The 25,059-nt window shown below is 38.3% G+C and overlaps 1 long non-coding RNA gene across 2 annotated transcripts in view; it reads right to left on the bottom strand.

Annotated features, from left to right (window-relative positions):
* Positions 1-6,270: 6,270 nt before the first annotated feature.
* LOC148030579 (uncharacterized) overlaps positions 6,271-25,059 on the bottom strand; it is a 38,358-nt gene continuing 19,569 nt past the window's right edge. The window contains exon 3 of one of the 2 annotated variants that reach the window (XR_015692231.1): positions 6,271-6,288. This is a non-coding gene — a long non-coding RNA (uncharacterized LOC148030579). Of the gene's footprint in view, positions 6,289-11,660; positions 11,859-25,059 lie in introns of those variants that run through there. The other variant, XR_015692229.1, reaches the window with a different exon arrangement.

Raw genomic sequence — 25,059 nt, forward strand, 5'->3', positions numbered from 1 at the left:
AGGCACTATAACCCAAGAAATATATGTAAATAAGTATGTATTAAATGCTAAAGAATAAGCATTTTAAGTCTGACCAGTAATCATCAATATATCATACAAATAAATTATGGTATTAAGCAATGTTTACACTTTTTAAACTAGAAACAAACATCAATATTGAAATGCATATAGGTATATAGATTGACACAAAGCGTAGATTTAATTTCATGGCATCACTTTTAAAATACCATCTGCATGAAATAGAATGGAAAAAATAGTACAATAATACTTAGAGAATTTTGTAAAAATAAGTTCTAGGAAATGAAGATATAGGATGAGTTTAAAAAGGTTAGATTTTTAATTACCATATATTTCACATATGAAACTTGACCATAGGTTGCATTGGATCCTTGGGAGCACTAGTCAAATCTTAGATCAAAATCATTCTTATACATACCTTGTTCGAAGTCATTTCAACCCAAGGTTTAACTGGTGAACCTCATGCACCCAAGATCTGACTAGTGAACTCTGGGAACCCACTGCACCATATAGTCAAGTTTCATCACATTTTGATAACTCCAGGTCAATTGCTAATCACATTATTCATTTGAATATATCGTTCAAGTTATATTATACATAGATAAGTTTGCATTGAGACAAGGAGGATCTTGGCATGTAGATAAATGAAACAATTTAGTTTTGAAGAAGTATATTGGCAACCTTGTCACCAATATGGTAGTCTTGCACAAGAAATGCTCACCATGAGGGGAGGAAGAAATCATGAAAATTTGAGCCTTAACCAAGTTTGGACCTTTTTAAGAAATACGTGTAATATCTAGCTTGGAGAAGGTGGTGCTATTCGAAAGGTCAAAGCTTCTTTACTTACTTGACCAAGTGCATGGTGGAGCAATGTATGTGCTTGCTACATTAGGTGAGCTTGCAAATCTATCATACATGCTTCTCTTGGAGGAAGAGTTGAAGGAAAATCATGTTATTTTTGAAGCAAATAATGAACTTCTATTATTATCCAAAGAAGACCTCTCCTCTCCACTGTTGAAAAGCCAAGAAACAAATGAGAGTCCTTATTGGCTATCAACTCTTTGTGTTAATCATTACTATCAGCTATCACATGTATTTTTCTTAATGAATACAATACATTTTTCTTTGTCTCAATAAATATAAATTTATTAAATAAATGTATGGTTTTTGTAAGTGTGGCAATAATGTGTGGTATGTGAACAATGCAATTGCGTACATTGTTGTAATTCAATTTAATTATGTAAACATTAGGTATATACACCTGAAATTGTGTATAAAAAATAATGTAACCCGTATCTATATGCATTTTACTACTTTTGATGTGTAAATAAGTTAAACATAGACTAATAGTCATGTGTTTCAAGAAACAAAACAAAAAAAATTACTTAAACCAATTAAATTGGGTACATTGCATGAGATCACACACACACCCACACGCACACACACGCACACACACAAAATTATTATAGAGTATAAATTTTTTTTGGCTTTCTAAGCTATTATCCTATTGCATTCATGGCAAGACCTTGTGTCATTAGTGTCATAAGCCTATGGAGGAGTTTCCTTGTCCTACAAAGCTAAATGAAAAAGTTCATAACTTTGTTGGTGATGATTGTAACATATTTTTCATGGATGTCCACCAGTTGTGTATCATCAAACATCTTGATGGGAAACCCATCTATAGTTGTTTGCAAAGCCTCCATGGTTGTGGCAATCCACTTGCATGGAAATGGGTAATCAACAATTCATGCCTAATACTTTCCCATCCTAGTCAACTTCAAGTCCTACATAATTTTCCAAGTCACTTTTTGGAAGGATGTTTTCAGGATAACAAGCTCATAGCCATACCAAATATGCCTTCTCTCTTGTAAGGCAACAAGGCCTAGTCTCCATCTCCTCCTCTTTTGTATTTTTATTTATGCTTTAGGGAGAGCACTTGTCGTTGCACCATAGGAGGCTCCACATTGTGCTCCATGTGAGACTTGGTGCATAGTCTTTGCCACGAGGAAACGACGAGTGGCTTAGTGTGCACCATGCAATATTTCGAAGGGTGGCATGGAGGAGAGACAAAGGTTGAGGATGTGAAATATAGAGGAAATAATGAAATCAAGATGTGAAAATGAGAAGAAGAATGACCATTTAACCCATTTAATCTCCTAAACTTGAGTTAATGTAGCTTCATATGCGCAATCCATCGTGTGATCATAAACCCACAACCTTTGATCAAAATAGGATGAAACTTCACACACACACACATCTTAGATGATCAAGAGCCCATCATTTTTCCCAAAGCAAAAAAAAAAAAAACTTAATAGACCCCTAGTCTAAAGTTGGGTATCTAGAGCATGCCAATGGTCTACTTGTATTTTTTTCTCCCAAAAAAGAGGTGGACTCTTAGCTATCTAATAGATGCAGATGTGAAGCTTCATCATATTTTGATAAATTTTGGTATTTTTAAATTTATTCTAAACAAAATTACGGATGGATCAATAATAAAAAAATCAATGTTGCCACTTAGAAATTTTACAGGACGATAGAGACTATGTAAAGACACCAAGAGTAAAGTGTGCAATAAGAAATGACAAGTTGTGAGGTGCCCGCCCATCAGCTTTCCAGGCACTCTTTTAGCAGTCTATCGAGAAACGAATCTAAGCGTCGCTGCCCGGCACTCCCAGGGAATGTTTCGAGTTTTGTCGCCTAGGGTTTCCCAAATCCGCCTCGCAACGGAACGTTCACGACCGAACCCACTAGGATCGACCCCAAAATTTGGGTTCCTAGTTGTCAAGGTCTCTTATTAGCATTCTAGCGTTGGGTTTTGGACATCCTACTTTACGTAGAGATACCCAATCCGAAGCAGATCCATGCCGCACTTGGTTCAAAGAGAATGGGAAACGAGAGGGATGCGCTGCTCAACCTCTCTGCCCATAGGACATAGTCCCATTCCGGTCCCCTAAAACGGCATGAATCAGGTTCTAACCTAACAATACCTAAAGGTTGAATGACGATAAAAACTTGTGAGAAGCCTCCCAGTTCTCTGGGACCACCCTGCCATAGGACGGACCTGTCGGGGGTTCCGCTCACCCGCTTCCCTTAATAGCTTTAGTTTTGTAATTAGGTCCTGCCACATTTATGTGTGACACTTAAAATCAGCTTCATTAATTAAGCCTTTTAGGGAACAAGGTTCGTTCGCGTAAATTATAGCACAGACACGAAAACAGAGCAAAGCAATCTATTGACAAACAAGATCAAACAAGTTCCTTAACTTATCTTCAAGTTAATCTTTGTCTCCCGCCCATACTGGATAAATTATGTTTCGCTTCTGTCCAATAGAAGTATCCCTTCTGCCCTGTAGAAGTAACTGGTCCAATTCACATGGCACCAAAAACTCAGTCCTTTATCTAGAATAGGATCTCCCAACATGCCCAGATGTTGGGGGCCACGGAGGTCTTCAACTCCATTCTAGACCTAGCAAGGGGTGTCTAGTGCTCCAACTGACCCGCAAGCTGTCTAGGAGCGAAACATCATTCCCGTGGTGGTTGGCCTTTTCACCACTCGACCTTCGGCCCATAAATAGAGCAGTGCCCTCTCGGGTTACTACGCGGTGCGACCATGGAGGTGATCCACCCGTACAATATATCATTCCTTAATTAAATCCTTTAAGAATCAAGCACAAACAAGGCAATCAGCCTAATATCATTTTCCAAGAAAACATTCCTTTAATCCCATGGCGACTTGTCATCACAGACCCTTGCCATGCATTTACCATAAATCACAAGCACTTGGAATAATTATCCAAACAATAACTAACAACCAATTGAATGTAAAAACATTTAGGATGTTGTTCGATCAATCAACAAAACCAATTGCATTCTTTCCAAACAATGCAAGAATAGACGATATAACATGTTCATCGTATATTTGCTCTCTCCCTTGGAATCTAAGAGCAATACTATGCAAACATGTTCTTAACACTTCCTTCCTTCGGCTAGGACATATGTTAAGGGTTCAAACGCTATTCATTATGTAAGTTCTATAGGTCACTTACCTTGAATGATAACCCAACCCTGAATTTGGATTGGCAAAAGTCATCCTTATCCAACGGATCTCAAGACATCCTAGTTTTAACCCTTATGATCAATTTCTTGTACTAGCTCTTAGTCAAGTCATGAGGCAACTAGAAAATTATCCTCATATATCAAACATGTCATAGGCATAACATATAAATACTTGATAAGATAAGTGCAAGATGATCTCAAGTAATTAGACTCCAATAGGTCGTGCATTGAGCTAGAATCTAGTTTTTCTTAATATTCGGGCTCTTAGGCTAAGTACTTTTGAAGTATCTAACTTTCAACTAGTACTTTCTATTCATGATTCTCAATGTCATATTCTTTTAGTAATTATGCTATTTATAACCCTTGACTATACTTTAATCTAGCACTTGTATGCATAATCTTTTAATGTCGTTCTTTTGATGACTATGTCATTCATAACGCTTGACTAATTCTTTCTTGTAATTGCTCTACTAGCAATTAAGTCATATGTACTTGGGTGCAATTATCTTCCCTTGATATATGCACTTCACAAACTCCATCTTCCGAGTAGGTGAGATGAAATTTATCATTTTTCATGACCTATTCTCGTGCAATAGTATGGAGTCTAACGTATCTCATACGAGAATCAAAGCAAGCATCTATCAATTTTTAAAATACATTACTTACAACCGGAACCGCAGTTGGATTGACAGTGATGCCTTTGCCCGAAGCCTTGTTGCTAGTTGCAGGATTGTCATCCACATGTGACATTCTTCGCTTGGAGGCCATCGTTCACCGCAGGTAGACTCAAGAGATTAAGAAGGTAGAATAGATTCAAGATGGGAGATCGTAAGAGAAGATGGTTAAGTCGAGGATCTAAATAGAGGGAATTGAGCTAATTCTCTTCCTTGCAGCCTCTCGCGGTGACTCTTCTCTCTCTCTCTCTCTCTCTCTCTCTCTCTCTCTCTCTCTCTCTCTCTCTCAAGCTCTTCCTCACAATCTCTTGGAGGGGTATCCTTCTCTCTACCTCTCTCTCGCAGTCTCTCGGGGTCTCCTTATGCTTTCTATGCCTCTCCCATGCCTCATATTTATAGTGAATTAGAGAAGAGGGCTTGTGGTTGAGGAGTGGAGCTCTTTGTGGAGGGGGATCTTGGAAAGATCAGTGATCTGATGCTCAGATCATAAATCTGATGGTTCTATTGGCTCCGAAAGGGGGGTAAAACTCCAAGACACTTGCTTAGAAAGCTCTCAGTTCACTCCTTCTTCTTTTCTCTGTTCGAAGTGCTGTGTACTGCTTGTAAACTGCGATCGTGGCACGCGCGATTTTGCAAATTCTCTCTTTTTTTTTCCTTTTTATAAAATCTCCAAACTAACTAAAATATCACTTGTCTTTCCTTTTAAATGACATCCAGTTCTAAAAATCTCCATATCTTTTTTTTTAAAGGATAATATCTAAAATATCTAAAATATACTAGTTTTGTCCAAAATCTAATATTTTTAGACTATCCAAACTATACATATTATCCTAGTGATTAATATAACTCATAAGTTTTGTTCACGTTGTAATTTACGTGAAGGGTGACTACGGTCCTTGCCAATTCGAGAAAAATATCAAATTTTACGACTCTTGATTTTTCTAAATAAAATATTTTAAATTAAATAAAAATTATTAATAATTAATGTTACTTAGTTTTTACCTTAGTTAGCCTTTAGTTAGTAAACTTACTAACTTATTAATTGACTAACTAACTTTCGAACCAACCAACTAACTTTTATTGTGCGGAGATATTACACAAGTTTTTACATGTTTTTTATGTTGAAATTGATAATAATAAGAAAATTATTTTTTTTGGTAAAGTGATTGGGTCTATCCTACCCCTGTACCAAGAACCACCTTTTGCTCTTTGTTTGAGAGAGACCTTGTACAATGTCGCTTTTTTTTTTATTTTTTGAGAAACTAGCCTTTGGAATGATGAGATCAAAAGAGTGTCGAAACTTCTTGATTTCTCTTAGGGTCATGTACATGGCCTCCACTTCTATTTCTTGTGGGATGTTGAGAACCCCTCTTAGGGTGGCTTGAGGAAGCTAGGCTAGGTTGAGAAGGAGGTGGTCCATTGGTAGTCTATGAAGTGTCCCTATCCAAGATTGCATTTGAGCTAGTAGATCCTCCATTGAGTTGAACGTGATATGGGGCTTTGAGAGGAAGCTCCTTTGTAGCCACCTTAGGCCTAGCCATCTTTTCTACATAGCAAGAGATATGAAAACTCAATTAATAAGATAAAGTGAACTCCTAATATGTCGTGCTTAAACTTTAAGACTCATTCACATAGATGTGCACACTCTCTTTCTATTTTAAAGAATAAAATACAGCCCTTCTCAAACCCCTATCTATAGCCACTTAGCATGGTTTTCTTTGGCACTCAAGGTATCATAACACGGACTTGTTTTAGTGATAAAACATGATTCATTCATATCTATAGCCAATTCATTAGCACTTTCATTTGGTTTCTTTTGCAAGAGTTGATATTCATTTGCTTCTATGAACTTGTATCACCAAGATAGCAATTGGATCATCTAATTGTTGTCATTATCCCCTCCATATAATCAGATTCAACTACTCTGCCACACATAAAAGAGTGCAATTCAACAGAGGTGGACACTAACATCATACTCCACAATTAGCATCCAAGGTTCATAGCTTGATATGGTCACAACAATGAATTTAGATACTAAAGTGTGCTCAAATGATCAACCCAAAAATATATTACTATATGAGAGAACAATACAACTATCTTAGCAAAGACAAAAAGTGATAGTGATACAATAGTTAGGGAACAACTAGTGTGGGATCATAGAATCATCGTGAATACAAGACAACTATGGAATACAAAACAATGGTAGTACCATTTTCATATGTTGTGAGTGTGGAAAAGTGACTATGGACAATACAAGAACTAGCTTTGCTAATAGAGAGCACTTAGGATGCTAATCAAGGGACTAACCAAAAGGACTTGCAAAGGGTCTAACCATCCAGCATGAGAGCCCTTTGCCTGTGAATCCTAATTTTCCTTGGATATTTTATCCTTTAAAGGCTACTAACTGCCATCACCTTTAACATTAGCACACACAGTGGAGTTTGACCCACAAAATCACACATTTTTTATGTCACCTTCATCCTCTATGTCAGGCGCATCATCCTCTTAGATCTAGTCCAAGAGTAGAGATGTAGTGATAAGGGCAAGGGTTGGGCAACAATAAGGGTGAGGTGGATTGGGGTTTGGTGGAGGCTAGAGGCAAGGTGTTGCTAGGTTGGGGGGTGGTATTAGAGTGGTGGGAGTGGGCTATATTGTAGGTGATGCTGATACAGCCAAACTCCATGTGAGATTAGAGGGGAGGCTATGGGATGTTATGGTAGATAAGCTCAATCATCAACTTCTCTAGATAGATGGTGCGGAGCTAGATTTGCTATTGCAATTGGTCATGCTCGAAGGTAATTTGGACAAGGGAGGCTTGGAGCCCTTCAAGCTTTAGTTTATGCTTGGAATCAACACTGAAGAGGGTGTGGATATAGTGCCATTGCTTGAGGGAGAGGGCTTTGGACTTAGGGTGAGGCAAGCCCCAAGTTGGTTAATATTGGTGGTTAACTTTAGGATAATCAGCGGTGGCAACGGAGGGGTCTTCAGAGAGTGGATCATCAGGATTGGGATCTTTGCCTCCTCGATCCTTGCTTAGGTCATTAAGATTTAGGGATCCTTCTCCCTCATGGCTCCCTCTTGAATTTGACCTTGGGCCAGAGATGGGCACTTTGGTGATGCTTTGGTGCAGGATGTGGGTCTGCTATGCTGAAGGGGGAATACTTTCCTTTTTCATGTCCTAAGTGACTCTAGCCCACTATTCCTCTCAAATGTGCTACCAAATAAGGTTGAAATTTTCCTTCTAGTCTCGATTCAGGTCCAACACCACTTGTTGGAGCACCTAGATCCGCTCCTTTGGTTTGGCATTTCACTACTCCAGTGCTTGGCAGTGCTCCACCATGAGCTGCCACTTTGGATTGGCAAAAGTGGTGTCAATGGGAGATTCAACATAAATTTCAAATAAAAGCATATAGTGACATCATGGCTAAGCAAGCAATAACTCTTCGAGGAAGTTAATTTGCTAGGCCATACTCTGTAAATAGAGGATCTCGAGGAGCTTAAATCTTTGACTACAATTGATCATTTGGGACCTTGGAGAGTATGGAACAAGCTTGTGAGATCAACCTAATATCTCTAGAGCACACAAAAGAGGACTTGCTCTTTAGTTGAGGAAAAAAGGATGAAAGGATAAAGAGTTGAATTCAATCAGTCTATGACAACTAGAAACACTCCACCCACAATCTCCTATAGCTACAAACCCACCCTTGATCATGATGCCCCTAGCAAACTTGCTAGAACCACTTGAGTTTGATGTAGATGAACTTGAAGAGCAATCAACAAAAGGAGAGGATCTAGAGAAAAGAGAGACATATTCTACTATGGTGGAGTCCTTGAGGGATAGTCCCAAAAGGTAATTGAATATCCTCTTTACCACGCGCTTCTAGTACAATAAAAATAGGAAAATCCAAAAGAGATTATGTAAAGGTATCAAGAAAGACACAAGTCAAGCACTTTGGTAATATTTAAATTCAAAGTAAATGAAGAGAGTATATTTCAAAGGCCACTACCCCTTTGCAGAGTATGGTTGCTCAATCCAACAACCAAGAATATAGCAAGTAAGTGGCTCAACTAGCTAGATCTCATAGCCTACCATATGTCTTGCCATACACAAGGAAGCAAGGGTAGATATATTAAGGAGAAACCAAGGGAAGCATGGCCAAGTCAATAGAGCGGAGATATTCCATCCTCAAAAATAACAAAAGGGTATGAGAAGCTTACTTTTACTCTTATCAAGATGAGAGGGCAAACCCACTCTATGGTCCCTATCCACAAATACATGGCAAGGAAGTACAAAGCAAGTAAGCATTAAATATATTCCCTAGGATTTTGAATATAATGGCCACTCACTTGAAAATAACCTCCTTGTTCTAGCCCTTAGGCTTATTGCCTTCATTGAACCACTTTTTGTGGAAATTTGACAATTTCTCAATCCCCTTCTTCATCAAACTTAAACTATCACAAGCTTTTTACCAAAGCTACTACAACAACCCATTGCACCTTACAAAGATGGGCTCCCACCATTATTGTTTTATATAAATGCAAGTACTAATCATGTAGTGATGGTCTGCCTCCACCTTTGAGAAGTTTGTTATCTAGGTATTGTGTACAACTACTAGAGGATATGGTGGACAACAAGTTCACCAAGTCCACACATCCCTTTTCCCTCTGTCATCCTTGCAGTTTTACGAATATGTAAAAGAATACCTCCTCATTAAGGGATGCCTATAAAGGGTACACCGCCCACTTTCTAAGTAGTATGTTATCTACCATACACGTTTAATTATATTTTATTTTAAAAATGAAAAATAAAAAATATAAAGAAAATAAAATAAAAGGGAGGATACAAGGATATCACTCAGATAACTTGTCACCTTAATACCTATATACCAAATATAACTTCACACCAACTAGGTCCTCAAGTGTGGGACACTATTTCGAGTTTGATTGGAATTTGATCCAACTCCTAGCTACACTGGCATGTGCATTAGTCATTGCATAAGTAAGGTAGACACACCCCTTAGGAAAAGTGCAAGTGAGCTTACAAATATGATGGAATTCTTGAAGATCCCTCAACATTAGTAGCCCATATCACCCATGATTTATCATTCCTTTGTCCATCAATCACCTTTACATGTAGCCCAACCCATCATCACCAAAATACAAACAATCTTTGACTCCAATAAGATCCACCCACATTAGCTCCAATTCTTTAGTGACAACAATTGTTCCTCCTCTACTATGACTCTTCATCAATAGTCCCACAATTATTTGCCTTCGATGCTAGTTGCTACCTTTAGTACCATGGGATTGGCACTCGTTTAAGAGCACGGTAGAAAATTAATCACAAAATGTATAAGGCCACAAATTTTTGAGAAGAAAATTCAAAACTATTGTACTATTTATATTTGATCTTTTTTTATTAACAATTGAGAGTTGGGCTCCCTCTTGTGCAAAATGTACACAATTTTGACTAGCACCATAAAGTTAGAGTGTGCAAAATTGAATTCTCACATTGGGAGTAAGGTTTAGGTGAATGCAAATGAGGGAAGATCAGTTGTATGACCAAAAAAGTGGGGTGGGTGCCCAAGGAAAATGTGGAAATCCTAACTCTAGAAAAGTTATATGTAAAGGATAAAATTAATGGTACAATCTGGTCATGTGTGTGCAAATTTTTTATCATGAACTTCTTGCTCCTCGATTCTCTATGTATGAGAGTGAAGAAGAGGGAGTGTGAGAGATGGTATTGAGTGAGACATGGTATTGTGAAGCTCTTTTCATTCTTTTTTCTTCTTCTCAATTCCATCTTCTTGGTGAGTTGAATGTATGATTGAGAGTGTGAAGTTGAGAGTGTGAGGGAGTAAGGGATATGGCTACATGAAGTTCTCTCATTCTTTTTATCTCCTAAAGTTCATTATCAACAAATCTTCTCTTACATGTGCAGGAACACAAGCAAAATGATGAGCAAAAAGCTATGCATGTGGATTGTCACTTGTCAACACATTGCACCCACAACTTGTGACTACAATGTGGTAAGTATTGGTAAGTGTGTTCAAATCAATACATTTTTGTCCCAAATCAATCTCTCATTTGGTAGATTGATTCATTGCACTTGTGCATGTGAGTAGACTAGGTGAGATGAGAGATAGTCATAGAATTTTTGCATCCAACCCTTGAATTAATAAGAGTGTCCAATGATTTCAATGTTGAGGTTGCACAACACAAGAAACATACACATTAGAATTGTAGCCCAAGGGTATCATTTTTGTGGTCACTCATGGTCCCATCCTAGTTGGTGTTGTCTAGATCTATTAGATGCATGTATTTTGCTAATACCTCACAACAAAGCATATGGATCCATTCTTGAAGAATCAACCTAAATGTTACGAGGCCTAAAAGACTTCAAGAGCATTCTAGTACCCCAACCAAGAGAGGTCACTTTTTGCAATCAGACCTAATCATGAGAAGACTAGTCACTACACTTGGCTCAAAGAGAGTGAGAGATGAGGAGAAGCTAAACTAGAAAATCAAAACTCAACCCCCTACCCACAAGGTATAATCTCAACTTTGGCCCCCCCTAAAATGATGCTCAATTAGTTCTAAGAACTTGACCCTAAGTATTCTTCATTCGGTTTTGTTTCCTATTTTCATCATTTGTAGATTATTTGGGTCAAACCAACCATCAAGCATTTCTAATGGGGAGGGGGAAAGGGGGGGAGTGCTCACCCACTTTCCATGCATACACTCAATAGAGCATGCTACATGCAATATTTGTCATACACAACAAGCTTCATTGATTAATTGTTGGCAAAGGGTTCATTTTCATTTCTCCTTTAGGAATACGTAAACAAAACAATGAAGACATTCCTTTCACAACTAGTTTTTAAAATAGTTTCAAATATCTATAGTTCCCAGTTCTTCTCATAAGAGTCACAAATATAAAAATCTGCCCTAAAGGCTTGTAGGTAATACTCGATCTGATGTCCATTCCATCGTAGTTGTGTAGATTTTTTCCCAATCATAGGATCGACAATGAGTATTACCAAATCCAACCAAAGCACCATGGTTCTTGCTTTGCCCCTTAAGGGAGAACCTTCTGCATATGGCCTCCTACCTACATTTTGGTCAAGAAACTCATAGGTAGCAATAATAATCTTATGTGTAAGTAAGAGCCTCAATAAAGCCCTTGTGCAAGTGTGATACTAATTGATTCTACTTGGCATCTAAAGCACCAACTTTAATTAAAACATTTCTTGATTAAAAACACAAGCAATGTTACATGCAATGTCAACAATTCTACCATCTCATGTTTATCTAAATTTATCTAGTCTATTCTCTCATTTTCTAAATATTTTATCGTTATTTAATGTTCTATCATTTCACCTAATTTGAATTAATGGGGATTGGTTTTCCATCATTAACTCTAATTTTCTTACTCTAGCTTTTGTTTCTTTCATGTTTTTTTTAAATTTATAAACTCTCCTAGGGTCTAAAATTTGTGTAATTAGTATAGTCGATTTGACGTATTGAATTATTTGTCATTCTATTGTAATGTCATTATAAATTACATAGTGCTTCATTTTACTAAATTATTAATAAATTTTGCTAACAATTTTTTCAATGTTTTCTTTTAATTTCATTGGTAATGATGATTTTTTAAAATATTATTTAAAAATAATTGTATTAAAAACATTAATATTCACCTACTTATTTTTAATGATAATTTTTTAGACAACTTCTATTAGCATTTTGATTTATAAGTTTATTAATTGTTTTGCTAACATTTGCCTTAAATATTTCTATTGTGTTATTGGTAAAAATTATTGATTGATGTTATTATTATATAATTGTTTAAATCATTTCTACGCAATTGATGCATCAATTCTTGTGATTAAATTATAAGTGATTTCTTCTCCTTGTCATATTTATGTAAATAACAAATAATTTCCTAATTAACTATTTTGTTGTGCTAAATATTTTCAATTATTTTACTCATAAATTATTCTCTAATTTATTAATTTGTGACACTATAATTTAAAGTATAACAAAAGGAGATGCTAGAAAAACTTGGCTAGTATTTGAGGTGTTTTCATGCATGCTTGCATCATTGGTTGGTCCATGATGGCCTCATAGTGGTGGTCAAGGGACCCATGATGTCCTTATGCTTCTGTGGAGGCCTTTTCATAAAAGGGAATGAAGTTTTAGAGGGAAAAAATGAGAAAAAGATTGTTTCTTTGCACATGTGAACCTAATACAAAGGCTACATCATATGATTCATGATCTTTGTTCTATTATCATCCTCACTCTCATTTTCTCTCTCTCTCTCTCTCTCTCTCTCTCTCTCTCTCTCTCTCTCTCTCTCTCTCTCTCTCTCTCTCTCTCTCTCTCTCTACACACACACACACACGCACGTGTTCCTTCCTCTTCTTTCTCTATGTATGCATGTGTGTGTGCACGTGTGTGCATGTGTGTGTGTGTGCGTGCATGTGTGTGTTTGTGCACATGCACACTTCTCTCCCTAACAACCTATCAATGTGCTCTCTACCTTCTTCTATCATGCACATGGACTTTTACAATTGGTGGGACAATGTTGCTAATGTGGCAAGGGGGCACTCAATCGCATGGAGGGGGAAGGGGATAGGGTATTTATTTTCAATGGGAAGGGGATCGCTATGAAGCCAAGGGTGGTTGCTAATGTCGCAAGGGAGCACTCAATCACATGGAGGGGGCACGAGGCAGGGTATTTATTTTCAATGGGGAGGGGATTGCTACGAAGCCAAGGGTGATCACCTTTTATGATTGAGAGGGGCTTTTTAAAGCCTAATCTTTTTCTTTTCTTTTCTTTTCTTTTTTGGGTTGGGGGGATATATAATTATTAGGGGGAGGGTGCATTTGATAATTGGCAATGGTTTTTGGCCACCTACACCCTCCTCCTTACCCCCTTTTATAAAGAGCTTAGGTAATCCATTTCTTACAATAATAATAATAATATTATTATTATTACTTAAGAACTATCTTATTGATAAATTTGAGCAAAGTGCAAAAATCTCATGTCTCAATGCATCTTCGAGTTATTTGGTTGTAATTTCACTCACATGTAGTTTCTAAGCATTTTCTTTTGGATGCTTTCACATTCTAATGATTCCAAGATTAGGACACATACATCAAGGACATTCATGTTGAAGCACTTAGATATTGAAGATTATGTGCTGGAGAGAATAAGAGATCCAAAGGTGTAAATTAACAAAAGGACCTAGCATAGTATCCATATACAAGCTTATATATTACATTCTATTCCCCTTAGAGAAATTGAGATGTCCTCATCTTGAGAGAAATTTGGGATGGTCTCTCTAGATAATGGACTCCTCAATCCATATTATATTTTCTTCTAAAAAATCTCTCCATTGTACAAGGATCAAAGTGTAGTTTCTAAGGGGCTTGTAGCATATTTGCCTTTATTACATGACGACTAACGTTTTAGTAGTCGCCCAGGGTTTACCTTCTAGCTGGCGACATTCGTAGTCTAACCAGAATGATCGGATTTTGTCGAACTCTATAACCCTAGGTCTACCTTGTAGAGGAAGCATCCTACAGTTATCCACAGAGGACCAACCTGAAGGTTCCTAATTGACTTAACATTCACCTATCAACAACTAGCTCACATCCGGAGGTGTCCTTTGAGAGGCTTCTTGTCTGGAAGGAGCGACTGCCATTACCCTTGGTTCATGGAGTACAACACTTTTTTCCAGTAGCAGACTAAGGATTTATGAAATCCCTTGCAGTGCTCTAGCACAATTGCTATACCTTTTCCCTAAGATAATTTATAGTTTAGGTTCTGAGACCAAACCCTAGGTAAGTTAGCGAATCAGCCCTCCCTAGAGTTTCTTCCTATCGTTTGTTTTTTGGGAAACCTCTCGGCTAATTGAGACCACCCTGCCATAGGACTAGATTCGTCTGGAATCCATCCACCTGCTTCCCTCTATGGAAGTTCTTAGTTATCTAATTACCTACCACGTTATGTGAAACATATAAAAACAACTTCATTAATTAAAAAGAATCATTTTATGCACAGTTGTTTATTTGCATAATTTACTTACAAACACACAATCAGAATTAAAAAAAATCATTGATTATGTTCCATAATGTGTGTTCTCTCACCCATACATGAGAAAATTTACAATGTCATGTGCTGCCTCATCCGGCACATTTGCACGTCACCAATATCAAATCCACCTATAGCTAGTGTTTTAGGTGTCCCACAAGTAGAAGTCGGGCCATACAGGGGACCAAGTAGTTCCTAGGTGCATAAAGGATTTACTAGCTAGAGCCCCCCTGGCACCCTATCCACCTCCTACTTAATACTATCCTTGCTAGGAGATGCCATCGGAGCCGGTCCATGCTTCCACGGTGGTAAAAACATCCCCTCTTGGTATGGGGAATTCAGTACCTATTCTTGAGGGAGGTATAGGGCTCCTCAATTTTTATATGTTCCAATTCTTAATTCAATCAAGATCTAATTTAGAAAATCATAAACAAGATTGATGTCTTCAAGCAGTTATGACTTCAATCAATCATGCAACTTTCAAGTGATGATTAATCTAGTAGCAATAGACACTTGAATTTCACATAATAAACTCTTCCCCTTGGAATTTAACTAAGGGCATCTAGATTTTGGGGTCTCTAACTTCCCAATTTAAGGTTTATTCTTGTAACCAAGTTTCTTGGCCTTAAGTCAATTTCTTTAACTTAGATTTATTTTTGTTTTTTTTTTAATTCTATCAGAGATTCTAGATTAAAACTATATCCTTGGCTACTTTCTTCAGGGTTTCGTCCTTAGTAAATTCGTCTTGAATTCACTAGTCTTCTTTTATATGGGGTTAACATTAAAATTCCTCATGATTTCTCTTGAGTTCTAGGTTTTCATAGTTCCCCTAACAATTTCTAGCCTATAAGTTGTTCTAATAATTTACCAAGTGAATACTCTAAGATCGCACTATTTCTCAAGAGACTTATCTTATTTCTATTGGATTCGGATATAAATTTTTAGAAAAACCTGTGGTATCGCAATTGGTAAAGGGTTTGTTATCCGTGCTCATGACTCTGTTAGTGACTCCCGTGCTCGCAACTCCAACTGTTGCTTCCACATTAGTAGAGTCATTCACAATCTCTACTTTTGAATTCTTTTTACTCAGGGCCATGACGAAAATATGATTCGTAGAAGAAGAACACGGGCAAAGGTGTAAGAATCTTGATGATGATGATGGCTATTGTGGGATTCAATTATGTAAGCCTTGCATATGGTTCTTCTTGCCTTGTGGAGAGCAATACTTCTCTCTCTCTAGTAGACGGAATAGGGACGAGAGTAGAGGTATGAATTCTAACCGGATTGATAGAATAGGATAAAGTTCTTCAATGTTTTCTCTTCTCGGATTAGAGTAGAAGAGGGGATGAGAGACCTTCTGCGTATCCCCTTCCTTGGATTGAATGGAATGATGTCTCTTAGTCTTGTAGAATAGAGTTTCCTCCTTCTCGATCAGTGTCTCATCTTTGTCAAGATTGCTCTTGTTCCCTCTTCCTAGTCATCCCCAAGCCCTCAATTTATAGTTTTGCAGGGGATAAAAGAGAGGACACTTGCTTTTTAGCATTTTTTTATGACATCATCGATGACAAAGAGAGAACACTTTCTTTTAGTTCTTTTGATGACATCATCGATGAGGTTAGAGAGGGAGCTCCATTTTGTAGCACGAAGATAAAAATTTATGAATCTATGGGTGAGAATTGTGTGGCGCATAGTTGGGCGGCCGTCACTCCAAGGCGGCAACTAAGGCAGCGACTAAGGCATAGACCTTGGTATCTTGGACTTGGCATACTTGACAATGGGCTACAAAGGCTTTGTTTGGCACTATTGGCTACATGTGAGAAGCTCCCACTAGCTTGTAGGAAAATCTTCCCGGGAGGTTACCCATCCCAATAGTGTCGTCACCCAAGTGCTCTTGACTGCCAAGTGACTATCCACGAGGCTAGTTCTTTTTGTTGTTCTATACTACAAACATAGTTTTAATAAGATAGTCTTGGGAGGGTCTCCCAAGTCTTTCTTCCATGAACTGGAATATAATACCTCATTAATAATTATTATTATCTTTATAATGAGAGTCATTTTAAATGTACAATATAAATCAATTTTCTTTGGAATGTATACGCACACTAAGTAATGGGGACATTATAGGACTTCTCCTTAACTTCTAGTATTCTCTCAAGCTATTCCTCAAGGACTCCTTGAGTTTGGCATTACAATTTGTCCATCATCAAGGATGTAATTAGGTTTAGAGATATAGGATTTTAGAAGGCTCATATGAAATACATTGTGGACTTTGATATGAGGTGGAAATTCTAATTTATATGTTCTTTTTATCTCAATGTATTTTGGATCATTTAGATTTTTAAAAGCTATTGAGAGAGTTGATTTTAAGAGCAAATTTAAAGCTCAAAAGTGGCTTGGGAGTTAAAGTTCAGTTTTAGTAGAAAATGTGTCAATCTCATCCATTTGACCGTCCATTTAATAGCCACAAGGTTTGGTGTTATAAAACAACTACTTGATTTAGAAGTCAAAAAATATATCTAGGAGGCCATGCTAGTAGTTTTTGATGCCATGAATTCCCTTGTGTTTTTAGATTGCGATTTTGAGTCTGTTTAGGCCCCCGATTTTAAGCAAATCGCTTGCCAACCATGTGAACACAAAGAACATGAACCAGATTTTGAGTAATTAAGCTTAAGCTGCTTAAAATGACTAAAATTTCATGATTTGGGAGAAAAGAGGCACACTTTTTGGGATTTTTGACAATTGTAGATGGATTCAAAAGACATTGTGGGCAAAAATGAAGATTTTAGGCTCCAAAGTGATTTGTGATGCAAAGCGATCAAGGCACAATATACATCATTTTAAAGTTTGAGATGTAATAAAGCACCAAGTTGAGTCTATAATTAATGAAGAAGCATCTAGCCATCACTTGGGCATTAATTCCATGTGCTTGAGGTAGAATTTAAGGTCGTAAGACCTTAATTTATATGGGAATGTAGAGTGGGCAACCAAGGAGGCCAGAAAAGCTCCAAAATCATGTGGGCATGCCCAATTTGAAGGGGCACTTATAGTAGGCCTCAAAGGGATGCTTTCTCTTTATGTGTCTAGTCGCTTGGACCAAGGAGAGAAAGAAGGGGAAAAAGTGGGCAGAAAAAAAAAGGCCATCATGTTGGGCTTTTGATGATTGTTGCATATGAGATCCTCATTATTTCTCATGTGTGATGGATTAAACGAAGCCCCCTCGCCGTCCTCTACATGTAAGCATATAAATTTCATACCATGATATGAATAATAAAGAATGCTGGTTTTTTTGTCTTTCTCTCTCCTTTCTCAAAACAATATTTCTCTCTTCTTCATTCTAAGTAAGGTCAGCGAGGCCATTGGACTCATAAACTTGCTTGAACTGATCTATGAAGCTATATGGGTCATTATTCGGCCGGTAATTGTCTAATTGCTTAGCCACAACAAGAATTTTTTATTGGCTCTTAGAGCCCTAGTTAACTCCTAATCCTACAAGCAACAAGGTTATCAATGCAGCGGTGCTCTACTCTAGTGATGAGTTGTCTAGCAGTCACTTCATAAGAAACTCGCTCAACGTGAGATTACCTTCTAGTGTTGTTTCCCTCTCTACGTCAGGTACTGTCCTATTTCTACTTGCTAGGGCTAGCACTTGTGCTGAATCTCGTGCATTTCTATACTTTGATGTAAGCTCCTAGCTTTGTTCCTAATTGTGGGCCGCTATGCATTGAAGGGCCTTTTGCATTGGTCTCCTCTCCTCTTGAAGGCCTGCTATGATTTCCTTAGATGGCCTATTGTGATAGTCCGTCTGGGCTTGCAAATTGTAATTGGTGACTAGCTGCTAGATTTTTGTCGAGAAACCTCGAAGATCAAGCTCTTTGCTATGTCTGTGATTAGTGCTTGACTCCACCATATCCACAGTCTCATGCTCCACCAAGTTATTACTAAGATTGATCAAGTCGGGTAGATCCACTCCTCCAATGGTGTCGGTCCTTGCCACGTCTGACTCTTGTGTCATGTCCCTACTTGGTCCTATACTTGGAGTTCTCAATCACCTTAGAAATGCATCCAAGCACCATAATGTTGGCATCTGTGATAATCACTTCGAAAATCTTGGGAGAAGTCAAGAAGCTTCATGATCGGGATAGTAATAAGGTATTCTTTCTACTTGTCAACGCCTTCTTGCTCTTGAAATTTCCATATTATCTTCACCTACTTCTTAAGCAACTTAGTGAGAGCTCTAGCTATCAAGAAACAATCTTTGAAAAATATCATGTACTACATTGTGAGGCCCAAAAATCCTCAATTTTCTTTAATGCTTTGAGATGGAGACCAATCTTGGACATTTTGTATCTTTGCATGATCAATTGATATGCCTTCTTTTGAGATGATAAAGCCTAAGTATTCTCAAACCTCCTTTTGAAGAATACACAAGTACTTAATCAATGTGTACCTATCAAGGAATAATCTTCAATAAAGATCTTATACCACCTTCTGAGGCCTAAAAATCATTGGATTTTTTACATTCTTTGCAATGGAGACCAATTTTGGATATCTTGGACCTTCCCAAGATCTATTAATGTGCCTTCTTATCAGAAAATAAATCCCAAAACATCCTTTTGAAGGGTGCACATTTGGTCTTCTTGGCAAAGAGCTTTTTTATGCATAGAGTCTCTAAAAATCTAAATATGACCTAGATGATCTTCCTCTTCTTTGAAATAGGTCAAGATATCATCAATAAAGGAAATGATAAGATTTTCAAGGTACAACTTGAGAATATCTTATATCTAGTAAAGGTACATCTTGATAAATTCATAATGATCATACTTGGTGTTGAAAGCTAGATTTGGATTGTCCTCTTCTTTTAGTATCCAAATCTTACGTTGATCTTTTCATCTTTGAAAATATCATAACATCTTGCAACCTCTCTAGAAACTCATTGATATGGAAAATGGGATACTAAAATCTTAATAGTCATGTGATTCAATCCCCTATAATTGATGCAAAGCTTGAGGGTTCCATCCTTTTTCTTTTAGAAGAGGGTAAGAGCTCCCTAGGGTGTACCAATTACCGTGAACCCCTAGTCCAATAGTTATTTCAATTGTTCCTTTAGTTTGATTACTTCAAGATAGACATCTTATTTAGTTTTTTATGATTGGCTCTACTCCAAATGTTAGCCTAATCTCACGATTATAGGGATCAATTGAGCACGACGATCGAGACAGACTGTCCTACGCGCAGTGATGAGAGACAGAGAGAGTGCGAGAGAGAGCAGAGTAGAGAGTGAGTACATTTTTAGGTACAATGACGAGTGTGTGTCTTTAGGTTTTTTAGATAGATATATATGTGTAAGTAAAAGTGCTAATGGTGCATTCACACCTGAGTACATTTAAAGGCACGAGGCCTTTATTCCCAACAACCTCCCACCTAAAGGCAATGTGCCTTAAGATGAGAAAAAAAGAATTAGCTAAGTCTAGGTATGTACAAAGCAAAAATACATATATCTATCCAACTCCCATCATCTGTCGGCAATGAGCAAACCGCTCTGCTGAAAGACCCTTTGTGAGAAGGTCTGCAGGGTTAGCATCTGTATGCACTTTGACAAGCTCAATGCTTTTGATGTCAAGTACATCTCTAATAAAGTGGTACTTCATCTGTATGTGCTTTATCTTTGCATGAAAGACAGGATTCCGTGCTAGCATGATAGCACTCTAACTATCACAATAATGGAGAACAGGTAACTCTGTGATGCCAAGCTCTCCCACCAGACATGAAAGCCATAAAGCCTCCTTGCATGCCTCAGTGGCAGCCACATATTGTGCCTCTGTAGTAGACAATGCAATACACTTTTGTAGCCTGGAGATCCAAGAGACTGCTCCTCCTGTGAAAGTAAACACATACCCAAAAGTGGACTTCCTACAGTCCACATGACCAGCATAGTCTGCATCTACAAAGCCAACAACAGATGCCTTCTGCTTTCCAAAGCAAATGCACAACTCCTTTGTGCCTTTGAGGTATCTCATAATACCTTTCATTGAATCGCAATGCTTCTTGCCAAGGGTTGCCATGTATCTGCTAACCACTCCCACTGCAAAGGCAATGTCAGGATGTGTAGCAACCATAGCATACATCAAACTCCCAACAGCTGAAGCATATGGTATCTTGGCCATTTCAACCTTCTCATCATTAGATGTAGGGTTGTCCTCTGCACTAAATTTCACATATGGAGGAAATGGAACCCCAATTGTTTCCCCCCCCCCCCCCCCATATTGAAACGATGCAAAACTTTGGAGATATACTCCTGATGAGATAGATAGAGTAAGCCTTTCAATCTATCTCTGAGTATTTGCATGCCAAGAATGTGATTTACATCACCAAGATCCTTCATGTCAAAGCTGCCATGAAGACTTTGCTTCAATGAATCCAAGGCATGAGTATCCCTACCAGCAATCAGCATGTCATCAACATACAAAACCAAGATAATCAGGCTGCCATCTGTTGCCTTCTTGGTGTACAAGTAGTGATCCACTTGACTTCTATGAAAGCCTTGGGACTACATGAATGTATCAAACTTATGATACCATTCTCTTGGTGCTTGTTTCAGCCCCATACAAACTCCTTTTGAGTTTACATACCATTTTTTCTTTCCCTTGTTCAACAAACCCTTCAGGCTGCTGCATATATATATATCTTCATGAAGATCACCATGTAAAAACGTAGTCTTACATCCATCTATATGAGCTTGATATCCTCAGTTGCAACCAAGCCCAAAATGGTTCTCAATGTAGTCATCTTGACTATAGGAGAGAAAATTTCATCAAAGTCAATTCCATGCTCCTGCTTGTACCCTTTTGCAACCAATCTTGCTTTGTACTTTGGTGAAGAACCAAAAGTGACCTTCATCTTGTAAACCCGTTTGCATGGAAGGGTTTTCTTCCCTTTAGGCAACTACATCAAGTCCCAAGTGCCATTTTTTTCAAGAGATTCCATCTCTAACAGCATGGCTTTATACCATTTCTTGTTGTCATGTCTGTCCATTGTTTCCTTGAAGCAAGACGGTTCGCCACAGTCTGTCAACATGACATAATCAGTCACATTAATTGCACCAGGAACAAACCTGTCAGGTTTTCTAGTAGCCCTAGACGATCTCCTAACCCAACAGTCATTATTTGCTAGTTGTTCCTACAAATCTCCATTTTCAGCATGATGTCCTATTATTTTAGCCTACAAATCAGCATTAACAGCTTGCTGTCTTGGCTTTTCCTGCACATGTAATGGCTCATTTTCATGGGCAATAGCTGGTTGATCATTTCCAACATCATTTCCTGCATTTACAGGTTCATTTACAGTAGGTATTTGCTCCTATACAGCGGGCACATTTTGATGTCCAAAAGGTATTTCTTCCCGAAATACAACCCTACAAACCTCCTCAGTCTTTTCGGATTGTTTGTGCATGCGATCTTTCCGGAAGATAACGTCATTTTTGCGTACTACTTTCCTTTTCTTAGGATCCCACAATTTATACCTTATTTCACCCTCGTCACCATATCCTAGGAAAATGCATTTACATGACTTTGGCTCAAGTTTGTTGCATTTTTCTTAGGAAGAGAACGTCATTTTTGCGTACTACTTTCCTTTTCTTAGGATCCCACAATTTATACCTTATTTTACCCTCGTCACCATATCCTAGGAAAATGCATTTACACGACTTTGGCTCAAGTTTGTTGCATTTTTCTTTACGAATGTGCACAAAAGCCTCGTAGCCAAACACTTTCAGATGAGCATATGAAGGTGGCTTGCCCGACCACACTTCTTGGGGAGCTCCCCTCCCCCCCCCCCCCCCCAAAGACTTGTTTGGTTGACCAACTAATCAAGTGAATGGCTGTCATAACAGCCTTTGCCTAAAAACCATGGGGTAATGCAGCATGAGACAGTATCGTACGGACCTTATCTTATATGGTCCAATTCATACACTGTGCAACTCCATTTTGGGGCAGATTATGAGGGGAAGTGAGCTCCCTCTTTATCCCTTTGCTGTCACAAAATGCCTAAAAGGCGTTGGATGCATATTCCCCACCATTGTCAGAGCGAAGACACTTAAGTGTCTTACCTGTCTGATTTTCAGCCAATGCCAAGAATTTTTAAAACTTATCAAGCACTTCATCCTTGCTACGAATAGGGTAAACCCATACTTTCTATGTAGCATCATCGACAAAGGTGACAAAATATTTATTTCCCCCTAAAGATAATCTTGGCATTTGACATACATCTGAATGTACTAACTCTAGAGGAGAAGATTTCAATGAAAGAGACTTTTTATGTGACGTCTATACATGTTTGCCATAAATGCAATGATCAAAATGCTCAAAATCAGCATAATGAAGACAAGGCAAGTAACCCAAGCGAGAAATCACTTTCATTCCTGATTGACTCATGTGTCCCAACCGTCCATGCCACAAAGAAATGCTTGGCTGCTCAATCATGGCAACAACATGGTCACGCACACTAGATACATGAAGTGGATACAAAGTATCACTCTTGCAACCTCTGGCAATAACCCTAGATCCCTTACAGATCTTCCATTTTCCATCACCAAAGGTGGTATGAAAACCATCATCATCTAGCTGCCCTATGCTAATCAAGCTCTTCTTGAGTTGAGGTACATGCCATACATATTGAAGTGTAAAGACAGAGCCATGTTGAAACTGTAATTGCACACTGCCAATACCTGTAATCTCACATGCATAGTTATCCCCAAGATGGACAACACCATGTCGACCCCCTGTATAGGCGGAAAACCACTCACGATGAGGGGTGACATGAAAGGAAGCACCTGAATCAAGAATCCAGGTATGCATGTCATCATCTGTATCTGTAAGTAAAGCAAGTGCACCAAAGTGTGAAGAGACAAAGATTACGTCACTCCCACTATCACTGTCATGAGTGACTACATTCACCTCTTCAATTTTTACACTGCTCTTCTTAGGCTGACTGTCCTTCTTCTCTTCCTTGCTATCATCTGTCTTCTTGCCTTTTCCTTTCTCTTTCTTCCATTTGTAGCAGTCATGTTTAAAGTGACCCTTCTTGCCACAATGATGGCATTTAACATCTTTGCCACATGATTTACTGCGTCCCTTGCCATCATATTTACCCTTTTGCTATGATCTTTCCCTAGTATGCAAAGCACTGGAAGACTTATTGGATGCATTTTTCTACTGATTCATCTCTTCCATAAGTAGAGCACTCTCTACATCAGCATACAAAAGGATCACATTAGAATTGCTCATAACAATCTTGATTGTATCCCAACTCTCTAGTAGAGTGCAAAGTAAGAAAGTAGCCTTAAATTCCTCATCAATCATGTGTTAGCAGAGTATTTGTCAGCTCATGTGTGAGTCTTAGCTTGATCTGGGCTGGGCATTTTTTATTAGGTATTTTAGGTATTTTTTTGGTGTGGCATTTTATGCCATTGGGGCATTTTATGCACCAATCGGCCAACATTAAATGCTGTTCGACCAGCATTATTGCTCCCCACTTTTTCAGCCTATTTATACTCAGTGGCTCCTCCTCAGTCAGTCACTTCATCTTCACCATCTGCAGACTCTGTGGAGAGAGGAGCCAGTGCCAGTGCCCACGCAGCCAGTGACTCACTGTTGTATGCGACTGTCTCGTGTTCAGATATATGGATTCCATTTCCCGTGCATACATCTGAGTTCTCATCTGTATCGTGTTCTTTCTTTTCTCTTTTTGTCTTGTGTTTCAGCAGTTTATTTCAGCACATGTTTATGCTTCCACCGCTGCTCCACTTCTGACATGGTATCAGAGCTCAGGATTTGTGTTTCTGCTGTGTTTTCTTGCTGATTTCAGGACTGTTTTGTACCCCTGCTGATCAGACGACTGCTATCGCAGCCAGGCGACCTGTTTTGGGGCTGTTTTCAGCCTGCGTTTTTTGCAGTTTTGCCATCGCCTGCTGCCTCCGCACCCTCTGCTGCCTATGCACCCTCTGCTGCCTGCGTTTTTCATCTGCAGCTGCTGGCGACAGTTTTCTACCTATTTTCTCCAGTTTACAGCCTGCATTTTGCTGATTCAGCATCTCTCGTGGCTGGGTGACTGTTCCTTCAGGCCGTTTTTGCTGTTTTTGGCAGTTTTTGACTGATTTTTTGACTTTTTGCAGCAGATTTTATCTTCTATTGATCAGATTTTGGGTTATATTGCATGT

Source organism: Lygodium microphyllum, chromosome 10 (assembly GCF_053477565.2).
Source record: "Lygodium microphyllum isolate KBCC chromosome 10, Lygodium_microphyllum_v1.1.10, whole genome shotgun sequence".
NCBI classification, from domain to species: domain Eukaryota; kingdom Viridiplantae; phylum Streptophyta; class Polypodiopsida; order Schizaeales; family Lygodiaceae; genus Lygodium; species Lygodium microphyllum.